This window comes from Elephantulus edwardii, unplaced genomic scaffold (genome assembly GCF_000299155.1).
Source record: "Elephantulus edwardii isolate Elephantulus edwardi_28Jun2011 unplaced genomic scaffold, EleEdw1.0 scaffold00249, whole genome shotgun sequence".
Classification (NCBI taxonomy): domain Eukaryota; kingdom Metazoa; phylum Chordata; class Mammalia; order Macroscelidea; family Macroscelididae; genus Elephantulus; species Elephantulus edwardii.
In genome coordinates, this window is record NW_006399999.1 from 3,914,337 (window position 1) to 3,936,335 (window position 21,999).

The following is a 21,999-nucleotide window of genomic DNA, read 5'->3' on the forward strand; positions in this document are numbered from 1 at the left end:
CTAAGACTTCCAAAACTATATTGAATAAGAGAGGTGATAGTGGGCATCCTTGCCTAGTTCCTGTTCTTAAAGGGAATGCCTTTAACCTCTCTCCATTTAGAACAATGTTGGCTCTTGGGTTTTCATACCAGTCCATGTTTTCCAACTACTGAATGTTCTTCTTTGTTCCAGACTTTTGCATTCCAGTCACCCATTATTATCAATGCATCTTGGTTGCATGTTCAATCAATCTCTGATTGTAAAAGTTGGGAAAAATCTTCTATCTCCTCTTACTTGGCTCTGGTTGTTGGTGCATATATTTGAATGATAGTGGTATTCACTGGACTTCCTTGTATGCGTGTGGATATTATCCTGTCACTGACAATATTGTGCTTCAAGATGGATCTAGCAATGACTTTTTTAACTATGAAAGCAACTCCATTTTTCCTCACCTTTTCATCTCCAGAGTAATATATCATATGGTCATCCGACTCAAAATGTCCCATGGCAGTCCATCTCATCTCACCAATGCCTAGTATGTCAATACTTATGCGTTCCATTTCTTCATTAACAATATCTAATTTTCCTACATTCTTGGTTCTCACATTCCATGTCCCAATCACCAGTGTCTGCTTACAGCTGTTCCTCTTTCTTTGTATTTCCATACTTGAAAAGTCAACGTCCTTTGCCGTTTCTGTTATCTAAATGTGTTCTGTTGTACATAGGGTTTTCAGAGGCCTGCTTTTTCAGAAGTGGATGGCCAGTCCTTCCTAGTCTGTCTTAATGTGAATGTTCATATTTAGAGAAGTATCAGACAGACCAGCAAGTTAAAGGTATAGCCCTTATTGTAGAGTTCACTTTAGTGTCAGTGTTGTCCCTGCCTTTCTCACACACATCTTTACCCACTTATTTCCCTGCTCCATCATCCACCAGGATACCCATACACTTCTATCCCCTTCCTTCACATCTATCTCCCTTTGACCAGCCCTCCATCTAATAACTTATATATGAGGCTTCCATGGCTTCTGTGATTTCAAACACATCAGCTGATGGTAGTTCCTTATGTTGGGATCAATGTCTCTGAAATTTAGTCGTAATGTTTCCTGAGTAAAGGTGATGCATCCTGTAGAACTGGTGTGTAGATAGGCTTTTCTTGGCCCAAGGACCTGTGGCCCTCGGGCCAGAACGAATGTCACGTGGTTTTTGCTTCTTCGATTACCTGGGGATATTGGGCTACTCTTTGCTTTTTAATCCTTCTCCTCATTTCTTAGATTTTTCTGTTGTAGGCTGCATATTGACAGACTTAGTATTTATTCCATTCTACTATTCTTTTTCTCTTAATTGGTGCAATTAAGCCATTCACTTTGATTATTGAGAGCCAAGTTTTATCATTGCCTTTTTGCTGTGTGTTGTTGCTTGTTACTTTCATCAATCCATTTTCCTTTGTTGTCTCTGTGTGAAGAATTTCCTTCAGTCTTTCTTATACAGTTGGTCTTGTTTTCACAAATTGATTAATTCCTGATTTTCTGCATGCGACCGAATTTGTTCTTCATATTGGATGGAGACCATTGCTGGGTACAGTGTCCTCAGCTAGCAGTCATTGTCTTTCAGCCTTCTCCATACATCAGTCCTTTGTCTTCTTTATCACATGATTTCCACTGAGAAATCAGAGTTTGATCTAATGGTTCTCCTTCGTAGGTGACTTTTTTTTTTCTCCCATTGCTTTTAGTATTATTCCTTTGTCTTGGTTTTCGACGATTTGACTATGTCTAAACTTTTTGGAGTTTGCTGAGCTTCTTAATATGTATTTCCTCACTCTTTGTGTTATCTGGAAAGTTTTCTTCTAACACCTCTTTCACAATTTTCTCAGTGCTTCTCCCAACCTCACCCAATTCTGGAATTCCAATCTCATGTGTGTTGTTCTATTTTTTTTTTTATTTAGATATACATATTGTGTTGTTCTATTTTATGTCATCCCACATCATTATTATGTTTTCATCATTTTCCTTCTGTTTTTTCTTCTGGTACATTTTCATTGAGGTTCATGTCTTCTATCTTACTGCTTATCTGTTCCATCTTCTATTCTGATGTTTTAATTATCCTTCTAACATTTTTAATATTTCTAAAATATAGGTCTTGATATTCTAGATTGTATTTTCATGCTTTTCTGTTGTTTCTAGTATTGTGTTAGTTGTACCATCTCTGCTTTGTAATGATTTTTTAAAAATTCCTTGTTTCTCTTGTAGTTTCAGCTATTTTTTGTCATTGGTAACTTATTCAGTACCAGGACTTCCATGAAGTATATTTTGTCTGTCTTTCTGTCTCTAGGATACTCAGTCGGAGCATGATCTGGTCCATATTTTTAGGAGAAGGCTTGTTTGGTTTTTTCATAATCCTTGGATCTGCTTGCTGCTTCTTTAAAAGTATGTGAAGTTTTTCTTTGTATGTGTGAGACAATTTATGTTGTGTCTTTGTAAATAGTTGTCAGGTACTTATCTGCTTATAGAGTTGCAAATTTTACGTTTTGGCCCCAATTCATTTTCTTAGTAGCAAGTCTCCTTACAGGTTTTCTGTGCATGAAACATATCCATTTCCTATTTCTAACTTCTCATCTGGTTGTCCTCAGAGGAACAGGAATATAGGGTCTCTCCTTTTGCCCAGCCATGGTGGGCTCTCCTTTCTGTCCTGTCTGATAACTTACTGGGAAGGGATAGGTTTCCCCAAGAGTAGGCAAAGCTCCAGAAATACTCCCTAAGTCTTGGTGCTTGCAGCTGTATCTACATCCTCTCTTGTGGTTGGATTGGGTTGGCTGCTTGTGCCTGCATAGATAAAGTACCTGTGGTTAGTTGTTGTTGTTGTTGTTAGGTCACGTTGAGTTGAATACATTCATAGTGATCCTATGAACAATAGATCTGAATGCTTCTCTATCCTGTGCCGTCTTCACACTTTCTGACACATTAGAGTCCATTACTGCAGTCACCATGTCAACCAACCTGGTCAAGGGCCTTCCTCTATTTCAGTGACCCTCTGACTTTCCAAACATTATGTCTTTTTCTTTTTTTTTATGGTGAGAAAAATTTATATTTAGAATTAGCCCACTGGACTCAGTTTAGATGATCCCAATTTTTTTGGCAACATCCAAAGCATCATAATCAGGGGCAAGTCGAACATAGGCCTTCCTCTCTCCATCAGGCCTAATCAAAGTGTTGACCACATCAATGTCATAGAGCTTCTTTACAGCTTGTTTAATTTGGTGCTTATTGGCCTTGACATCCACAATGAACACAAGTGTGTTGTTATCTTCTATCTTCTTCATAGCTGACTCAGTGGTCAGGGGAAATTTGATGATGGCATAGTGGTAAAGCTTGTTTCTCCTGGGGGCGCTCTTCCAGGGATATTTGGGCTGCTGTCGGAGTCTCAGCGTCTTAGGCTGCCGGAAGGTGGGTGACATGCGGATCTTCTTTTTTTTGGCTGTGGACGCCCTTCAGGACTGCCTTCTTGGCCTTTAATGCCTTTGCTTTGGCTTCAGTTTTGGGAAGGGCAGGGGCTTCCTTCTTGGCTTTCGGCGCCATCTTCATAGAAAGACCATTATGTCTTTTTCTAAGGAACAACTCCTCCTAACAATATGCCCAAAGTATGTGAGGTGAAGCCTCCAAAGAGCACTCTGGCTGCACTCTTTTCAAGACATACTTGTTTGTTCTTTTGACAGTCAATGGATGTTCAGTGCTTTTCTCCACAACTACAGTTCAATGACATATATTCTTCTTCTGTCATCTTTATTTATTGTCCAGCTCTCTGATGCATAGCAAATTATTAGAAATACCACAGGCTGAATCAGACACACTTTAGTCCTCAAATTGACATCATTGCTCTTCAATAATTTGGAATGGTCCCCAAAGCCATTAAGGTTCTCCAAATTTTCCGGAGTGCTTCCCAGAACACTTTACTCTCCAAATATAGATAACAGACCATTTAATTTGTTATTGTTATTTGCACCTTTTCCTTAATTTCCTTTGTTAGACTTTCCAGTGTTATTTCTAGTATTATTTCTAGATGTTTAATCTTTTTAGAAAACAAACTTCTAATGCTGTTAATTCTTTCTCTTACTTTTCTGTTTAGTTTATTTTTGCCTTAATATTTATGATTTGTTTTCTTTTAGAGTTCCTCTCTTCATTCTTTTTCTATTGTTGGTGGTATTGCATTAAGGTGTTGATTTGCTTATTTCTTATTTTTCATATGTGCACTTATTGCTATAAATTGCCCTTTGAGCTCTTCTTTTGTTGTGTCCCAGAGGTTTTGGGTTTGTTTGTTTGTTTTTTTTTCATTCTTCTTTAATCCAAAGGAAAATTTTCTTTTCAATTCCTTCTCTTGCGAGAGGGAAGCTCCTTGCAGGCAACAGTGAGCCTGCTTTGCCTTCCACCTACCAGCCCACTTCCAGGGACCAACCAGCTTCAAGGGAGGTGTGTTGTGGGCCACTCACGAGTCTGACCCACTTCCAGGAACATAGGAACCCATTCTGCATGTGGAGATCCTAGAAATGGTACTGGAGAAGTTATAAATGATAGAAGAAGCTGTTGAAAAATATAAGAAACAAGAAATTTAAAAAGCATTATAAGTCAGAGAGAGTACAACTAACACAATACTAGAAATAACAAAAATTGTGAAAATACAAACCAGGTTTTCAACACTGATACTGTAGAACTTTTCAATATGATAGAACAGAGAAACAGTGAGATTGAAGAAAATAACCCCAATGAGAATTTACTAGAAGAAAAAATCCCACAAACAGACAACAGAAGGAAAATGAAGAAAACATAAGTATATTGGATGACATAAAAGGAAATAATATACATAAGATGGGAATCCTAAAACAGGAGGAGGGAGGGCACTGAGAAAATTGTGGAGAGGTACTAGAAGAAAATTTTCCAGGTATGATGAAAAATGAGGATACACATTTAAGAAGCTCAACTAACTCAAAACAGACTAAACACTAAAAGAAAAACAAGACACATCATAGTAAAATTCTCCAAAATAAAATAAAAGGTTGTAATACTAAAAGAAGCTTTGAGAAAAACAAAGAGTTACCTACAAAGGAGAAACAATTAGATCAAGCTCTGACTTCTCAGTGGAAATAATGTGATAAAGAAGTCAAAGGGATAACATACGGAGATGGCTGAAAAACGACTGCTAACTGAGAACCTTGTACCCAGCAATGCACTCCATCCAATGTGAAGAACAAATTAGGTCATGTGCAGAAAAGCAGAAATTTAAGCAATTTGTGGAAACAAGACCAGACCTACAAGAAATAGTGAAGAAAGTTCTTCGAGCAAGACAATGGACCAAAGTAACAAGCAACAACAGTGAAAGGAACACTGCAAAATGGCAATGATAAAATCTGGCTGTCAGTAATCACACTTAACTTGAATGGCTTAATTGCACCAATTAAGAGAAAAAGAGTAGTAAAATGGATTAAAAATCAAAGTTTGTCAACATGTTGCCTACAAGACATAAATCTAAAAAATGAAGAGAAAGATAGACTAAATATCAAAGGATGGAATAAAACATATAGCAAGCAAATGGCATCTGTAAGAAACAGGAATAACAATACTAATCTTTGCAAAGACTTCGGATCAAAACCACCATAAGAGAAGATGTAAGGAAGTGCACTATATGATGACTAATGGCTTTTTAAAATTTATCATATGTCATGATAAATATATGATGATTAATATGCTTTTAGGCCTTCATATGTGTTAGTGAGCAAGAGAACATAACCATAGTTAATATACACACACCAAATGTTGTTGTTATGTGCCACTGAGTAGTCTGCAACTCATAACAATCCTATATACAACAGCTCTAAAGCCTGCCCTTTCCTGAGCCTGTCTCACTGACTCCAACTCACCTACTCCCATTGCTCTAGTTACTATATCAATCTATCTCATCTGGAATATTCTCCTGTGTTGTCCTTCCACCCTTCTGAGGATAATGTCCTTCTCCATGGATTGGTCTCTCCCAGCCATGTGCCCAAAGTATGTGAGACGAAGCTTCAAAATCCTAACCTCCATCTGGATGGCCAACAGACACATGAGAAATGCTAAAAATCATTGGCAATAAGAAAGATGCGAATCAAAACCACAATGAGATACCATCTTACCCCAGTAGCAGTGGCAAAATTTAGCAGGGCATCTAAATGGTGGAGAGGATGTGCCAAGATTAAGAACTTGGTACAATCACTCGGGAAGGCAGTTTACCATTTCCTCAAAAAGCCGAACATAGAAATTACATATGGCCCAGCTATTCCACTGCTTGGAATATACCCTGAGGAAATGAGAACTGAGGAACAGACTTGTACACCAATGTTATAGCAATATTATTCACCATAGCAAGAACATGAAACAGCTCATATGTCCAAACACAATGGAATGCATTGAAAAATTATGGTACATTCACACAATGGAATACTATATATAGCTTGCCGGAGCAATGATTTTGTAAATTACCTAACCTGGAAGGGACTGGGAAGCATTACACTAAGTGAACTAATTCAATCTCATAAAGACAAATATTGTAAAAGATCATTATTGTAGAAAGAGAATGAGGATCCAAGGAGGGGAGGGGAAAGTAGAGGGCAGGAGTTAAAGGAAAGGAGAATGGGAAAGATCTGGTGTGAAAAACAATGTGCAAGAACTCTGTAAGTAAACAAGTATAAAATTTTGAAAAAAAAAATTCTAGTCTCCAACTTGGTTTCACGCTCTATGAGACAGATCTATTTGTTTTCTTCGTGGTCCATGGTATATACAAGACTCTTCAGCAGCACCACAACTCATCCTTAGTCATTCTCCAAATCTCTGATGCATACCAAGTAATTGGTAAGACCACAGCCTGAATCAGGTGTACCTTAGTCTCTAGACTGACATCATTGCTTCTCAGTACTATGGAAAAGTCCTTGAAAGCAGATTTACCTAATGCAATTTGTTGTTTGATTTCCTGAGTGCTTGTGCCAAAAGTGTTGATTGTGGTGCCGAGCAAGTTGTAACTGTTACCAGCCTCAATGGTGAGAATTTTTGTTTTTTGGTGTTGAGCTTCAATCCATATTGAAGACAACAATCCTTGAGCTTCTGCAGCAAGTGCTTTAGGTCCTCCTCATTTTCAGTAAATAAGACTGTGTCATCTGCATAACATAGGTTGTTGGTAAGTCTTCCTCCAATCCTGATGCCACATTCGTCTTCATAACTTCTAGCCTCCTGGATGATCTGTTTGGAGTATAGATTGGAAAGGTGTGAAGACAGAATGAACACATCCTTTATGCACACCCTTCTTGATTTTGAACCATGCGGTATTTCCCTGCTCCGTTCTGAGGACTGCTTCCTGATCCAAGTATAGGTTTCACATAAGCACAATCAAGATATATAGATATCCCTCTGAGCCTTTTTGATTTCTGTAAAGATTCATCTGAAATTGGCGGTAATGTCTGTAGTGCCGCTGGCTCTTCTCAACCCAGCTTGTGTTTCTGGTAGTTCTCTGTCAATGTACTGTTCTACTTGTTTCTGGATAATCTTCAGCAGGATTTTGCTTGCGTGTGATATGTGTGATATTTTATTATAATGTCCACACTGTCGAGTCGCATTTTTTTTAATGGGAATAAATATGGATCTCTCTCAGTCAGTTGGCCATGTAGTTGTCCTCCAGAGTTCTTGGCACAACCTGATCAGCACGTCCAGGACAGCATCTGTTTTTTGAAATATGTCAATTGGTATTACACCAATTCCTGGAGCTTCATTTTTTGCCATGTCCTTCAGAGCAGCTTGACTTTCCTCCTTCATCACCATTGCCTCTTGATGATAGTTGTTTCTTGAAACTCTTCTGTGTCATCCAATTCTTTTTGGCACAGTGACACTGTATGCTCTTTCCATTTACTTTTAATGTTTCCTGAATTATTCAATATTCTGCCCATAGCATCCTTAAGTATTGCAACTTGAGGTTTGAATTTGTTCTTTAGTTCCTTCAGCTTAAGAAATGCCAAGTGAGTACAGCTCTTTTGATTTTCAGACTCCAGTTATTTGTGCATTTTATTATACTACTTTGCTTTTTCTTCCCATGATGCCCTTTGAAATCTTCTATCCAGCTCCTTAACATCTTGGTTTCTTCCCTTTGCTTTGGCTTCTCAGCATTCTAGTTCAATATTCAGAGTCTCTTCTGACATCCATTTTGGGGTGGTTTTTTTTCCCTTCTTTTGTCTTTGTAATAAACGTTTGCATTCTTTGTGGATGATATCCTCCCAAAGCTCATTTGGTCTTCATGTTCAAGGCCACAAACCTGTTCCTGCGTTTGTATTTAAATTCAGATGGTAATATAAGGTTAAATTTTATTCTTTTGTATTTGACTTGACCTTCTTTAGCTTTAATTTGAACTTACATATGAGTAGTTGATAGTTTGTTCTGCAGTCCGCACCTTGCCTAGTTTTCACTACTGACATTGATATACTGATAATGAACTTCTCCAATGATTCCTTCCACAGATGTAATCAGTCTGATTCCTGTGCATACCATCAGATGAAATCCTTATGTATAGCCTGAATTTATGGGTTTTTTTTAATTTAGGTTTTTGTAAAAGGTATTTTAATTGTGCAGAATTATATCATTCTATCCCCAGCCTCATTTTTGTCACCAAGTTCATGTTTTCCTACTACTGATCCTTCTTTCTGGTTTCCAACTTTTGCATTCCAGTCACTAATTATTATTAATGCTTCTTGGTGCATGTTCAATTGATTTCTAACTGCAAAAGTTGGTGGAAATAATCTATTCCCTCCTCTTTAACTCTCGTTGTTGACAGGTTTTCCTTGTATGTATATGAATATCATCCTCTCACTCACAACACTAAATTTCAAGATGGATTTAGAAACAGCCTTCAAAACTATGAAAATGAACCCATCTTTTATCATCTTTTCATCTCCAGTGTAGTAGATCTATCATATGATTGTCTGATTCAAAATGTCCCATTCCAATCTATCTCATTTCATATGTCAATATTTATGTGTTCCATTTCTTTCTTAATGCTGTTCATTTTTTCTACATTCATGCTTCTAACATTCCACATTCCAATCATTAGTTTTTGCTTACAACTGTTCCTCCTTTGTGTTTTGTAATTTGAGGGCTCAGCCTCAGTTGCCATATAAGCTATTCTATACTCTATATGCTTTATTGTACATAGGGTTTTCAAAGGCCTATTATATTTCAGAAGTGAATGGCCAATCCTTCTTTTAGTCTTTCTTAATTTGGATGCTTAGCTTTGGAATAACATCTAACAGACAAGCATTTTAGTGAAAGGAGCAAATGAAAGGCACTTCCCTTTACAGAGATAACCATATATGCAGTGCCTTCCCACTGCATGCGTGTCTTATCCCTTCAATTTCCTGTAATATTGGCATCATTTGCACTCCCTCCTACCCCATCCAGCACCTCCCCTCCCCCCAGTAAGACTTTGATACGATATCTTAAGCCACAAGTCTTCTTCTGTGATATCTTGCACCTTACAATGTTGCTGGTCACTCATGGTGATTTCTATCTCACATTTAAAAGGCTTTAAGTCCAAATCCCATGTATCAGTTTCAAGAGGGATTTTTGTCCTACATGATACTGGTTCTTCCCCCTGAGCTTCTACTCCAGGATTATTGTATTATGGCATAGTGTTTCTGCTCTTCCTTTTCAGCACATGGCTGTCATAACATGATAATTGATAGACATAAAATTTATAAAACAATGCTTGACAGACTTGAAGAAAGAAATAAACAACACACTTGTAGTAGGAAATTTTAACACCCCACGCTCACCAAAAGAACTCAACAGAACATTTTTTAAAAGGCAGAAGAATTAAACACTACAGTCAGACAACTTGATTTCATAGATATTTTCAAGGTATTTCACTCAAAACTCAACTTATGGAGGACAGACAAGGGAGGGCCAGGCCAGGGTTCTGCCCACAGCCAACCCATCCCCTCTACCTACAACACACAGATACACAGCTACGAGTTCCAGAGGTTGGTGGGGAAGCACCATCTTTAAAAACTTGGATTTTGGCGGGAAGTCTGTGAGGACAGATGAGAGAGGGCCAGGCCAGGGTTCTGCCCACAGCTGCCCCCATTATATAGATCAAATCTATAAGATTTATCAACCTCCCCTGAAAAACGCATGAACCATTCAGGATTAAGTTACTTGGGGGAAGAAACTGGTTTCTGGCCTGACCATGTGGGGCTCCCTAACTCAAACAACAGGGAGATCCTGGGCATCTCCTCAGAGGTGGGAAGCCATTTCAGAAATGGAACAACAGACTTCCTCCTTCATTATTTAGGTTTCCCTGTACCCCTCCCTGTATGTATATCAGTGTGTGCTTCTCCCCTCCTCACTCACACGAGCGTCAGAGTGTGCACGCATCTGCTCATGTTCCTGCCCAACCTTCTCCTGGAGTAGTGATGTCAAATCAAAAACCAGCTACCACCTCAGACGTGGAAAAACTCTACCACATCAATGTCCCGAAAGAAGCAGGGTACTTCACTTGCCCCACAAGCCCAAAGCAAGGTATCATCCCCCCCCAAAAAAAAGAAGACAGAGTAGCAATGGATTTCCTGAAGCCAGAAAGTCTAATAGAACTTTCTGACACATAATTTAAAAGAACAATGACTGAATATTTTCAATGGATGAAAAAAACCTTGATGAATTACAGGACAGTGCAAGCAAAAATCAGGAGGAGCTTAAAAAAATCCAAAACAATGCAGATAAAACAAACGAGGCATTAGCGAGACTGCAAAAACAAGAAACCATGATCCAAAATATGAGGTCTAAGGTTTCTGATGCTATCAGCATGATGGAGGAACAAACAGAGTTGAAGAGATAGAACACAGAGTCAGTGAAACAGAAGACAGAATTGTCACTACAGATCTGATTGAACAAAAAGCAAAATAAAAAAAGAAGAAAACAAAAGAAAACCTAAGAATATTGACATCACGGGAATCCCAGAAAAGGAAGAAGCAAGTAAAGACACTGAAAAAGTTGTGGAAGAATTACTAGAAGAAAACTTTCCAGGGATAATGAAGAATGAAAGAATATATCGTCAAGAAGCTGAGCGAACACCATATAGAATAGACCCTAAAAGAAAAACACCAAGGCATATCATTGTCAAATTTGCCAGAACCAAAAATAAGGAGAGAATTCTGAAAGCAGGGAGAGAGAAACAAAGAATAACCTACAAGGGAGAGGAGATAAGACTAAGTGCTGATTTCTCAGCAGAAACCAGGCGAGCAAGAAGACAATGGAATAGCATATATCGGACACTCAAAGAACACAGCCAAGAATATTGTACCCAGCAAAATTGTCCATCAAATATGAAGGAGAGATCAAGATATTCCCAGAAATACAGAAACTAAAGGAGTTTGTAAAAATAAGACCAGCCTTACAGGAAATACTGAGAGACATCCTTCATACAGAGATGCCACAGAAAACAGAATGGAATAAAATAACTCGCAACAATGCCAAAAAGAATTGAACAAAATGATAGCAATAATACCTTACCTCTCAATAATCACATTGAATGTGAATGGTTTAAATGCACCACTGAAGAGAGATATAGTAGCTGATTGGATAAAAAACCAAAATCCATCAATATGTTGCCTAAAAGAGACACATCTGAAATAAAAGGATGGGGGAAAATATACCAAGCAAATGGCAACAACAACAAAAAAGGCAGGATTAGAGATACTAATCTCTGATAAAATAAACTTTAATGCAAAAAGCATCACGAAGGACAAAGAAGGTCACTACATAATGCTCAAAGGGTCAATAGAACAAGAGGATATAACAATATTCAATATCTATGCACCAAATGAAAGACCTGCAAAATATTTAAAACAAACATTAACAAAACTGAAAAAGGAAATAATACAACACTACTATAGTACTTGGATACTTCAATACACCCCTCTCAAGAAGATAGAACCACCAGAAGGAATCTCAACAAAGACACTCAAAAATTAAACCATACAATGAATCAACTCGATCTCATAGGCTAGTGGACCCCAAAAAAGCACAGTATACCTTATTTTCCAATATGCATGGAACGTTCTCCAGAATAGACCACATTCTAGGTCACAAGGCAAGCATCAATAAATTCACAGACATAGAAATTATACGAAGTATCTTCTCAGACCACAATGCCACAAAATTATAAATTAACAACAAGAGGATAAAGGAGGGGAAAAAATCATACATTTGGAAGCTGAATAACAAATTGCTTGAACATGAGTGGGTACTAGAAGAAATGAAAAATGAAATAAAAAAGTTTCTTGAAACAACTGACAATAAAAACACCGCTTACCAAAATCTCTGGGAAACAGCCAGAGCAGTAATCAGAGGAAAATTTACAGCAATAAGCAAACACATCAAAAGGCAGGAAAAATTGACCATTGACTCTGTAACCCAATATCTTCAGCAAATTGAAAAAGAACAACAAGAAAACACAACACCCTCTAAAAACACTGAGATTATAAAAATTAGAGCAGAAATAAATGAAATAGAGAACCAAAAAACAATTGAAACTGTCAAGAAAACTAGGAGTTGGTTCTTTGAAAAAGTCAATAAAATCGACAAATCATTAGCAAAAGTCACAAAAGAAAAGAAGACACAAATAATCTGAATAAGAGATGAATCAGGCAACATCACAACAGATCAAACTAAAATTAAAAAAGTTAACATTAGAGTATTCTGAAAAACTATACTCAAACAAATATAAAAACTTAGAAGAAATGGACAACTACTTAGAAATGCACAACCTGCATAAACTGACACAAACTGAAATTGAACATCTGAATAGACCAATTACAAAAGAAGAAATTGAAAAGGTAATACAACTTCCAATCAAAAAAAGCCCTAGACCTTATGGTTTTACAAGTGAATTTTATCAAACATTCAGAGAACTGTCACCAATTCTACATAAACTATTTCAGAAAATAGGAAAAAATGCAATTCTCCCAAACTCTTTCTATGAAGCAAACATATCCTTGATACCAAAGCCAGGAAAGGACACCATCAAAATAGAAAACTACAGGCCAATATCTCTCATGAACATAGATGCAAAAATTCTGAACAAAATATTGGCCAATAGAATACAATGATACATAAAAGAAATAATTCACCATGACTAAGTGGGATTCATAACAGGTATGCAAGGATGATTCAACATAAAAAAAAACTCCCATTAATGTAATTCATCACTTTAACAAAGCAAAGAACAAGAATCACATGATCCTATCAATTGATGCAAAAAAAGGCCTTGACAAAATCCAAAACCCTTTCCTGATTGAAACACTCAACAAAACAGGATTGGAGGGGAATTTTGTCAACATTGTTAAAAGGATTCATGCAAACCCGAGAGCCAACATTGTTCTCAACAGAGAGAGGTTCCCTTTAAGAACAGAAACTAGGCAAGGATTCCCACTATCACCTCTCCTATTCAATATTGTAATGGAAGTCTTTGTGATAGCAATAAGACAAGAGAAGTAAATAAGAGCTATTCAAATTGGCAAAGAGGAGGTAAAATTATCTCTCTACGCAGATGATATGATAGTATACTTTGAAAACCCTAAATACTCAGCAAGAAAACCACTGGACATAGTTGACAAATTGAGAAAAGTGGAAGGTTACAAGATCAACATACAAAAATCAGTTGGCTTTCTCTACAGTGACAAAGAGAATACAGAGCTGGAATCAATAAACTTCACAATAGCTAATCACAAGATTAAATACTTGGGAATGTTACCTAACCAGAAGCACAAAGTATCTATTCAAAGAAAATTACAAGACATTACTACAAGAAACAAAAAGAGACCTGGAGAAGTGGAAGAATATCCTTTGCTTACGGAGAAGAAGAGTCAATATTCTGAAAAATGATAGTACTACGAAAGGCAATTTACACTTTCAAAGCAATCCCAATACAAATACCACTCCCATTCTTCAACAAGATGGAAAAGGTAATTCCCAGTTTCATTTGGAATGCAAAGAAGGCCTGAATAAGCAAAGCACCCCTTAAAAAGAGAAAAAAGGTAGGAGGCCTCCCTGATTTCAAATCCTACTACACTGCCATGGTGGTTAAGACAACATGGTACTGGTACAATTACAGACATACAGATCAATGGACAAGAATTGAGAACCCAGAAATCAGCCCATCTACCTATGGTCAACTGACTTTTAACAAGGAGATGAAATCAGTTAAGTGGGGAAATGACAACCTTTTTAACAAATGGTGTTGGCAAAACTGGAAAGCTGTATGCAGAAGACTGAAGCAAGATCCACACCTCACTCTATATACAAAACCCAACTCAAGGTGGATCATGGACCTAGGACCAATACCAAGGAATATAAACTTCTTTAAAGAAAAGCTTGGATGAACGCTAATAGTCCTAATCCACAAAATAAACAGTATTCTGAAAAATTTACAACCAGGAAAAGATAAATATAGATGAATTGGACCTTCTAAAAATCACATCTCTATGCACATCCAAAAACTTCTCCAACAGGGTAAAAAGGGAAGCCACAGACTGGGAAAAAGTATTTGGTAATGACATGTCAGATAAGGGACTTATATCCGGAATTTATAAAATACTTGAGAACCACAGTAAGATAAAGGTAAATAATCCAATTGAGAAATGGGCACATGATATGAACAAAGACTTCACTATAGAAGACATTCAGATGGCCAACAAGCACTTGAAGAAATGTTCAAAATCCCTAGCTCTAAGAGAAATGCAAATCAAAACAACTATGAGATATCATCTCAACCCAGTCAGAATAGCAAAATTTAACAGAACAGCAATCAAAAAATGCTGGCAAGGTTGTGGAGAAACTGAACTCTTATTCACTGTTGTAGGAAGTGTAAAATGGTGCAACCACTGGGGAAAGTGGTGTGGCGCTTTCTCAAAAATTTGCAAATAGAGACACCGTATGACCCAGCAGCCCCACTACTGGGAATATACCCTAAAGAGACCATAACCACCATCCAAGCAAGTATATGCGCAGCCATGTTTATCGCAGCTTTTTTTTACAATAGCAAGGAGCTGGAAATAACCTAAGTGCCCATCAACAAGTGAATGGATAGAGAAACTGTGGTATATTCAGACAATGGAATACTATGCTGCATTGAAAAACAAGGAACTCATGCAATATTATTCAAAATGGGTGACCCTAGATGACATTATGCTGAGTAAAATATCTCAGTCACAAAAAGACAAATACTGCATAGTGCCACTGTTGTAGAATGGGACAGACATCAGGGTTGGGGCAAGATTGAGAAAAACTGGATAAATTATGTATACGGCATTGAAACAGATGGGGGAGAGAACAGTTTAAAAGCAATATATGATAAGGTGTTATAGTCATCACAGGAGTCCAGAATTAAGGTTGCACAGTGAGTGCACTCAGGGCAGGGAACGGGGACAGGGGGGTTATTGTATACCAATGAAAGAGTTTTTCTATTGCTTTTCAAAGAGAGGAGCTAGCTGGGGGTGGTGGGGGAGCAGGAAGAAAGTGCAACAATGAATGAATGCAAATTCAAAATATCTGCAAGTGTTCATGAAAATTAATAAAATATTTTTTTAAAAAGAAAAAACAAAAAAATTCAATTTACTTTCTTCTCAAGTGCACACTGCACATAATCCAGAAGTGACCATCTATTAGGACATAAACAAAGACTTAGCAAATTAAAAAACATCAAAATCTTGTAAAACATCTTCTAAAATCACTATGCTATCAAACTAGAAAGTAACAACTAAGAATTAATAATAAAAATTACCCATGTGGAAGCTAAATAACTAATGGGTCATAGAAAAATAAAGAGTCAAATACAATAGTTTCTCAAAAGGAATGTCACTGTAACATACCAAAGATGCTGGGACACAACATAGGTAGTCTCCAGGGGGAAGTGTGTATTAATTACCAAACACATAAGTAAAGATAGAGTAAAATAAACTATTTAACTTAACATCTCCAGAAAACAGAAAAAGAATGATAAGCAACTCCAACGGCATGTGGCAGAGAGGAAATCATAAAGATGAACTGAAATAAAATAAATGGAAAACAGAAACACAATTGAAATCATTAACAAGACCAGGATCTAATTCTTCAAAAGGGTCAATAAAATAGATAAACCAGTGGCAGACTTAACAAAAGAAAAGAAAGAAAACACATAAATAACCCTAATAAGAAATGAATCACAATATAATTAACTGTAATTAAAATGATAATAATAAAATACTACTAGATATTTCCAATAATTGTGGAAACCCAGAAGAAATGGATAAATCCTTAGAAATCCACACCTTGTGTAAGTTGTCCCAGAGAGATGGAACACTTGAAAAAATTCATTGCAGTGTAAGAAATTGATCAGGTCATAAAAAGACTCCCCCAAAAAGTCCTGGCCTAGATGGATTCATAAGTGAATTCTAGCTAATTAATTTTTTTCCAAAAAAATAGAAAAAGAAGGAACATATCCAGAGTTATTCTATGAAGCAAGCAAAATGTTCATACCAAAACCAAGCAAAAATATCACTAAAAAAGAAACTGTTGACCCTATGTCCCTCAGGAAGAAAGATGCAAAAATCCTTAATAAAATCCTTATCAGTAGAATCCAACAGTATATACAGAAAAGAAAAATAATCGTAACCAAGCTAGATTCATGACAAATATGCAAGGATGGCCATTCCAAGATGATGGTGGTAGAGAGAGAAGTGTGACGAGCCAGAGGAGTAGCAAGCTGCATAGAGATGGTCCACTAGAGAGACCTTCACCCTGCACAGAGACCAACCAACACCCTCTGACGTGGACAGTAGGAGTTTGAATCAGAATGATTGTTGTAACAACTAGTTTCAGAGCTACAGGAACATAGAGCCATTTCACAGGCTGAGCCGCTGGCCCTGCCAAAGCCTGAAGCCACCAGACCAGCTGCTGTGGGACCCATCTGACAGGAAAAAGATTAGCGGGAAATTGACTGAGTTCTCTTAAGCCAAAATCCAAGTCTCAGTAAATTTTCATTGAAATTAATAATAACAATTTTTTTAAAAAGAGTAAAAAAGTCATCCTCACAAATAATCTAAAAAAAATTTCATAGAATTAAAAACCTGCTGAGGGGTACCATTAGTGTAACCAACTATATGGGAGCGTATTTGAGTTTTGTTCCTGTTATTTTTCTATTTTCTACCTCAAACTAAATTATCTCTGCCTTTTGTATTCTATAAAGTTGTAGTGCTAGTTAAACATCACTGGGTGTGATAAATTATTGAAGTAATTTTAGGGATTTGGCAATCAAAACAATCATAATAAAGTGAGTATCATGTTAATAACAATATGCAATCACATTATTGTATGTCATGGAACCCGATTAAAATCTTGAGCTACAATTTTTTTATAAAAGTTAGCACAGTTGTTAACAAAGCAATGTAAACGACCATTCAAAGTACTTTTACTTTCTCGTGTAATGATGGTATTAGAGGTGCTTCTGTAGAACAATAAAAGAATATTATTCCTATTCACTATAAAGTAAACTTTAAAAACAATTCAAAAGAGAAAAAATAGACAAGCTACAAAGGGGATTCAATGAGTTGAAATGATAAATGGAATTTATCAACAATAAGTAACTATAGAAAACACAATGTACATTAATAAAATACATAATATTTTATATTTTATATGAATGAATGAAAAAAAAGAAAATAAGAATCATCATCATTGGACCAAAAGATAACACCATGATGGATGGAGAAAAGACTGAAGCTGTCAGCAGTGTCATTTTACTTAGATCTATAATCAAGAAATCAAAAGGCATGTTGCATGGGAAAACCTTCTGTCAAAGGCATCTTTAATGTGCTTAGGAGCTAAAAACATAGGAATAGAAAGGAACTTCCTCAACATAGTTAAGGACTTAGAAGGTAAAACAGTAGCTAATCTCACCCTCGATGGAGAGTTTAAATGTATTCCTATTGCAAACAGTTATCAGACAATGATGCTCATTATCACCACTCCTATTCAATATCAGACCAATATCCAGCAAGAGCAACAATTCAAGATAGGCAAATAAGGGGTATCCAAATCAGCAAAGAGGAGGCAAAACTCTCTCTATATGCAGATAATATGATAGTATACTTAGAAAAAACCAACAAGTGAGCAAGAAAACTGCTGAACCTAGTAGAACAATTCAGCAAAGTGGGAGGATACAAGAGCAGCATACAAAATCCATTTAGATTTCTCTATAGCAGCAAAGAGAACTTAAAAAAGAACAATACCAATTATAAAAGCCAACCACAGAGTGGAATAATTAATTAATAAATAAACATAGCTAGAAACACAGAAGACTCATATGAAGAAAACTACAAAACACTACTCCAAGAAACTAAAAGAGCCCTAGATAAATAGAATAACTATGTTCATGGATAAGAAGACTCAATTTTGTAAAAATGATAACACTTTCAAAAGCAATATACAGTTTCAATGCAATCCCAATACAGATGGTCTTGCCACTCTTCAAGGAGTTGGAAAAGACAATTTTCAACTTTATTTGGAAAAGAATGAGATCCTGCATAAACAAAGCTCTGCTGTAAAAGAAACATTATGTTTCCTGATCTCAAACGTGGGTACATAGCCATCTTAATTCAAACAACATGAGACAGACACATAGACTAGTGGAACAGAGTTGAGAGCCTACAAATAAACTCATCCACTGATCTTTGACAAAGATGCAAAATCCATTAAGTGGAGAAATTACAATCTTTTTAGGAAATGGTTCTGGCAAAATTAGACATCCATTTTGTTTAATCATACAGAAAAATGAACTCAAGGTGGACTAGAGACCTAAGAATAAAACAAATAAAAACCAACACATCACACTAGAAACATCATTAATGAAAGACAGGAACAAATTTAGGAGCCCTAAAGTGTGCATCAAGCACCTATCATTTCTCCCAACCTCTTCAATATGTATACAGAACAAATCATTCGAGAAGTTGGACTATATAAAGAATGTGGCATCAGGATTGGAGGAAAACTCATCAACAACCTGTGTTATACAGATGACATAACATTCATGCTGAAAGTGAAAAAGACTTGAAATGCTTTCTGATAGCCTTAACATCAAGAAAACAAAAATTCTCACCATCAGACAGATAAGCAACATCATGATAGTTGGAGAAGTAAAATTTGTCAATAACTTCTTCTTGTGTGGGTCAACAGTCAACACTGTTGGTATCAGCACCTAGGAAATCAAAAGTCGGATTGCTTTGGGAAAGTCTGCTGTCAGGGACCTCTTCAAAGTAATGAAGAGTCAAAATGTCAGTTTGAAGAGACTAGGATGCGTCTGATTCAAGCCCTGGTCTTTTCAGTCTCTTGCTATGGAACTGAAAGTCTGAGAATGAGGAAGGATGACTGAAGAAGAATCGATTCCTTTGAGTTTTGGTGTTGGAGAAAATGCTGAATATGCCATGGACTGCCAAAAGGATAAACAAGTATATCTTGGAAAAGGAGGAGCCAGAGTGCTCTTTGGAGGCAAGTTTACAAAAACCTCTTCTGATGCACTTTGAGGAAGTTGTTAGAAAGACCTATCCTTAGAAAAGAATATCAGGCTCAGGAAGTCAGTGAAGGAGGGGGAGACCCTCAACAAGATGAATGGGCATGGTGACTGTAATGGTGGACTCTAGTGTGCCAGAGATGATGAGGATGGCACAAGAAAGGACAGAGTTCAGAACCACTGTTCACAGGGTTCCTATGAGTCATAGTTGACTTGACAGCATTTAACAACAACAATACAACAACTTTTAACCATAACCAAGAATCTATAACCAGGATAGGATAAAATAGATAAATAGGACCATCTAAAAATCAAGTCCTGTGTGAATAAAAACCTTCTCAAACAGGATAAAAATAATGCCCACAGAAGGGGAAAAATATTTGGTAATGACATATCTGATCGGGAACTCAGATCTAAAATCTATAGAATACTCTGGCACTTCAACAAGAAGGCAAACAACTCAATTGCAAAATGAATAGAAGATGTGAAGAGACTTTTCACCAAAAAGGATGTTCAGATGGCCAAACAACGTGAGGAAATGTTCACTATCCCTAGTCACTGCAGTTTTTGTTAGGTGCTATCAAGTTAAGCAGGACTCACAATGATCTATGAACATCATACCTAAATCCTGCCCTATCTTGTGCCATCCTCATCATCCCTGCCACACTAGAGCCCATTGTTACAGTTACTGTGTAAGTCCCTCTCAGTGAGGGCCCTCCTGTCCTTTGCCGACCCTCCGCTGTTCTGTTTTTCTCCAAGGACTTGTCCCTAATAACAAAATGTTCAACATATGTGAGACAAAGTTTAACCATCATACCTCTAAGAAGCATTCTGACTGCACTCTCTCTAAGATTTTATCTGTTTGCATTTTTTGACAATAAAGGGGATATTTAGTGCTCTTCTCTAGCAACAAAACTCAAGTAGATTCTTCTGTAGTCTTTATTTGTTGTCTAACTCTCTATGCATAACAATTGAAAAGATGTGAATCAGGTGCATTTTAATCTTCAAACTGACATCCTTGCTCTTTAGAGGTCCCTGACTTTGGATCAGGTGCACCTTAGTCTTTTTTTTTTTTTTTTGCCAATAAGTGAGATATTTTTGTATTTTATAAATTTATCTAGTTTTATGACATTTACAAAATTCTACAAAAACTTCATGTAACAACCCTTTCCAGCACTCAATTTCATGAGTAAACAGAAATCTATAAAGCCTTAAGACAAAAATGATCAAAGGATTTTTCTGAAATAGAAAATGATGAATTAAGCAGAAATTTTATTTCCAAGCTCTTCAAAGATTATCACAAACACAAAATACCCTTTTAAATGTATCCTTAATCAAATCAAAGGCACATCATCAAACTAAAACATGACATTAATAATTTTCTAAAGGTTGTATTATTTCCATATCACTTTGTTTTAACCATTTGCAGTGTTTTGTAGCTTACATTTTAAAAAAGACAAATAATGTAATTTCTAGGGTTTTTAAACTATAATAGAGACCAAAAAAAATACAGGTCCAACCTAATTAATACACAATATAAATCTTTCCAAACAATTTGGTAAGAAACAGCTCCCATGGTTAATGTTAAACATAAAATTGTCTTCTCATTTAGAAAAATCAAGGCATCATTTAATTAGTAAAGCTTATCCTTCACTCAAATTTTATAGAGGCAATGCTTGGATGACAGATGTCAATGTTTTAAACAGGTAGTGCCTGGGTTACCACTCATAATTTCTACCTAACCCCATAAAGTCAATTATTTAAATTTGAGGTACATTGAACAGTTTTTAATAACAAACAGGCACCACGTTTCAATATGCATCAAAAAACTATTATTATTGTTATTTTATTATTATGTTAAAGATGTTTTAGCGTATCGAGGAGTGCCCTGTTTATGTTTTTTTATGCACAAAACGATATGCAAAGACAAACATTTAATTAACTGGCATGAGATAAAAACCATACCTAACTGTTTGACTTATGTATAAATTTGACCTAAAAAATAGACCTGGGAACTGAACTTGTTCATGAGGGACTGCCTGTATTACTAATTTTCATTTAGAAATTGTAAATTCATGAGGAAAAGAAACCAAAACAAAACCATTTTGTTAGAGTTTTTTTATCTTAGAACAAATTATATTTATTTAATAACAAAAATGTTTTCCTTCTTAAAATGTAAATACCCAGTAAATAAAACATATATATAGTATTCAGGTACAGTAACAATAGTAATTCACTTAAGAATAAGTTTTATTTTGGTATACTTGGTGGTAAAACTTTTGTTTCTTCTAACTGTAAAACATTTCATGAAAAGAGCCATTATTATTTAAATGTCTGCTTATTCACTCTTTCCTTACTTGAGCAGAAACACATCAATTTCTATAGAAATTTGGTTTTAGGACCAGGCCACAGGAAAGGTCT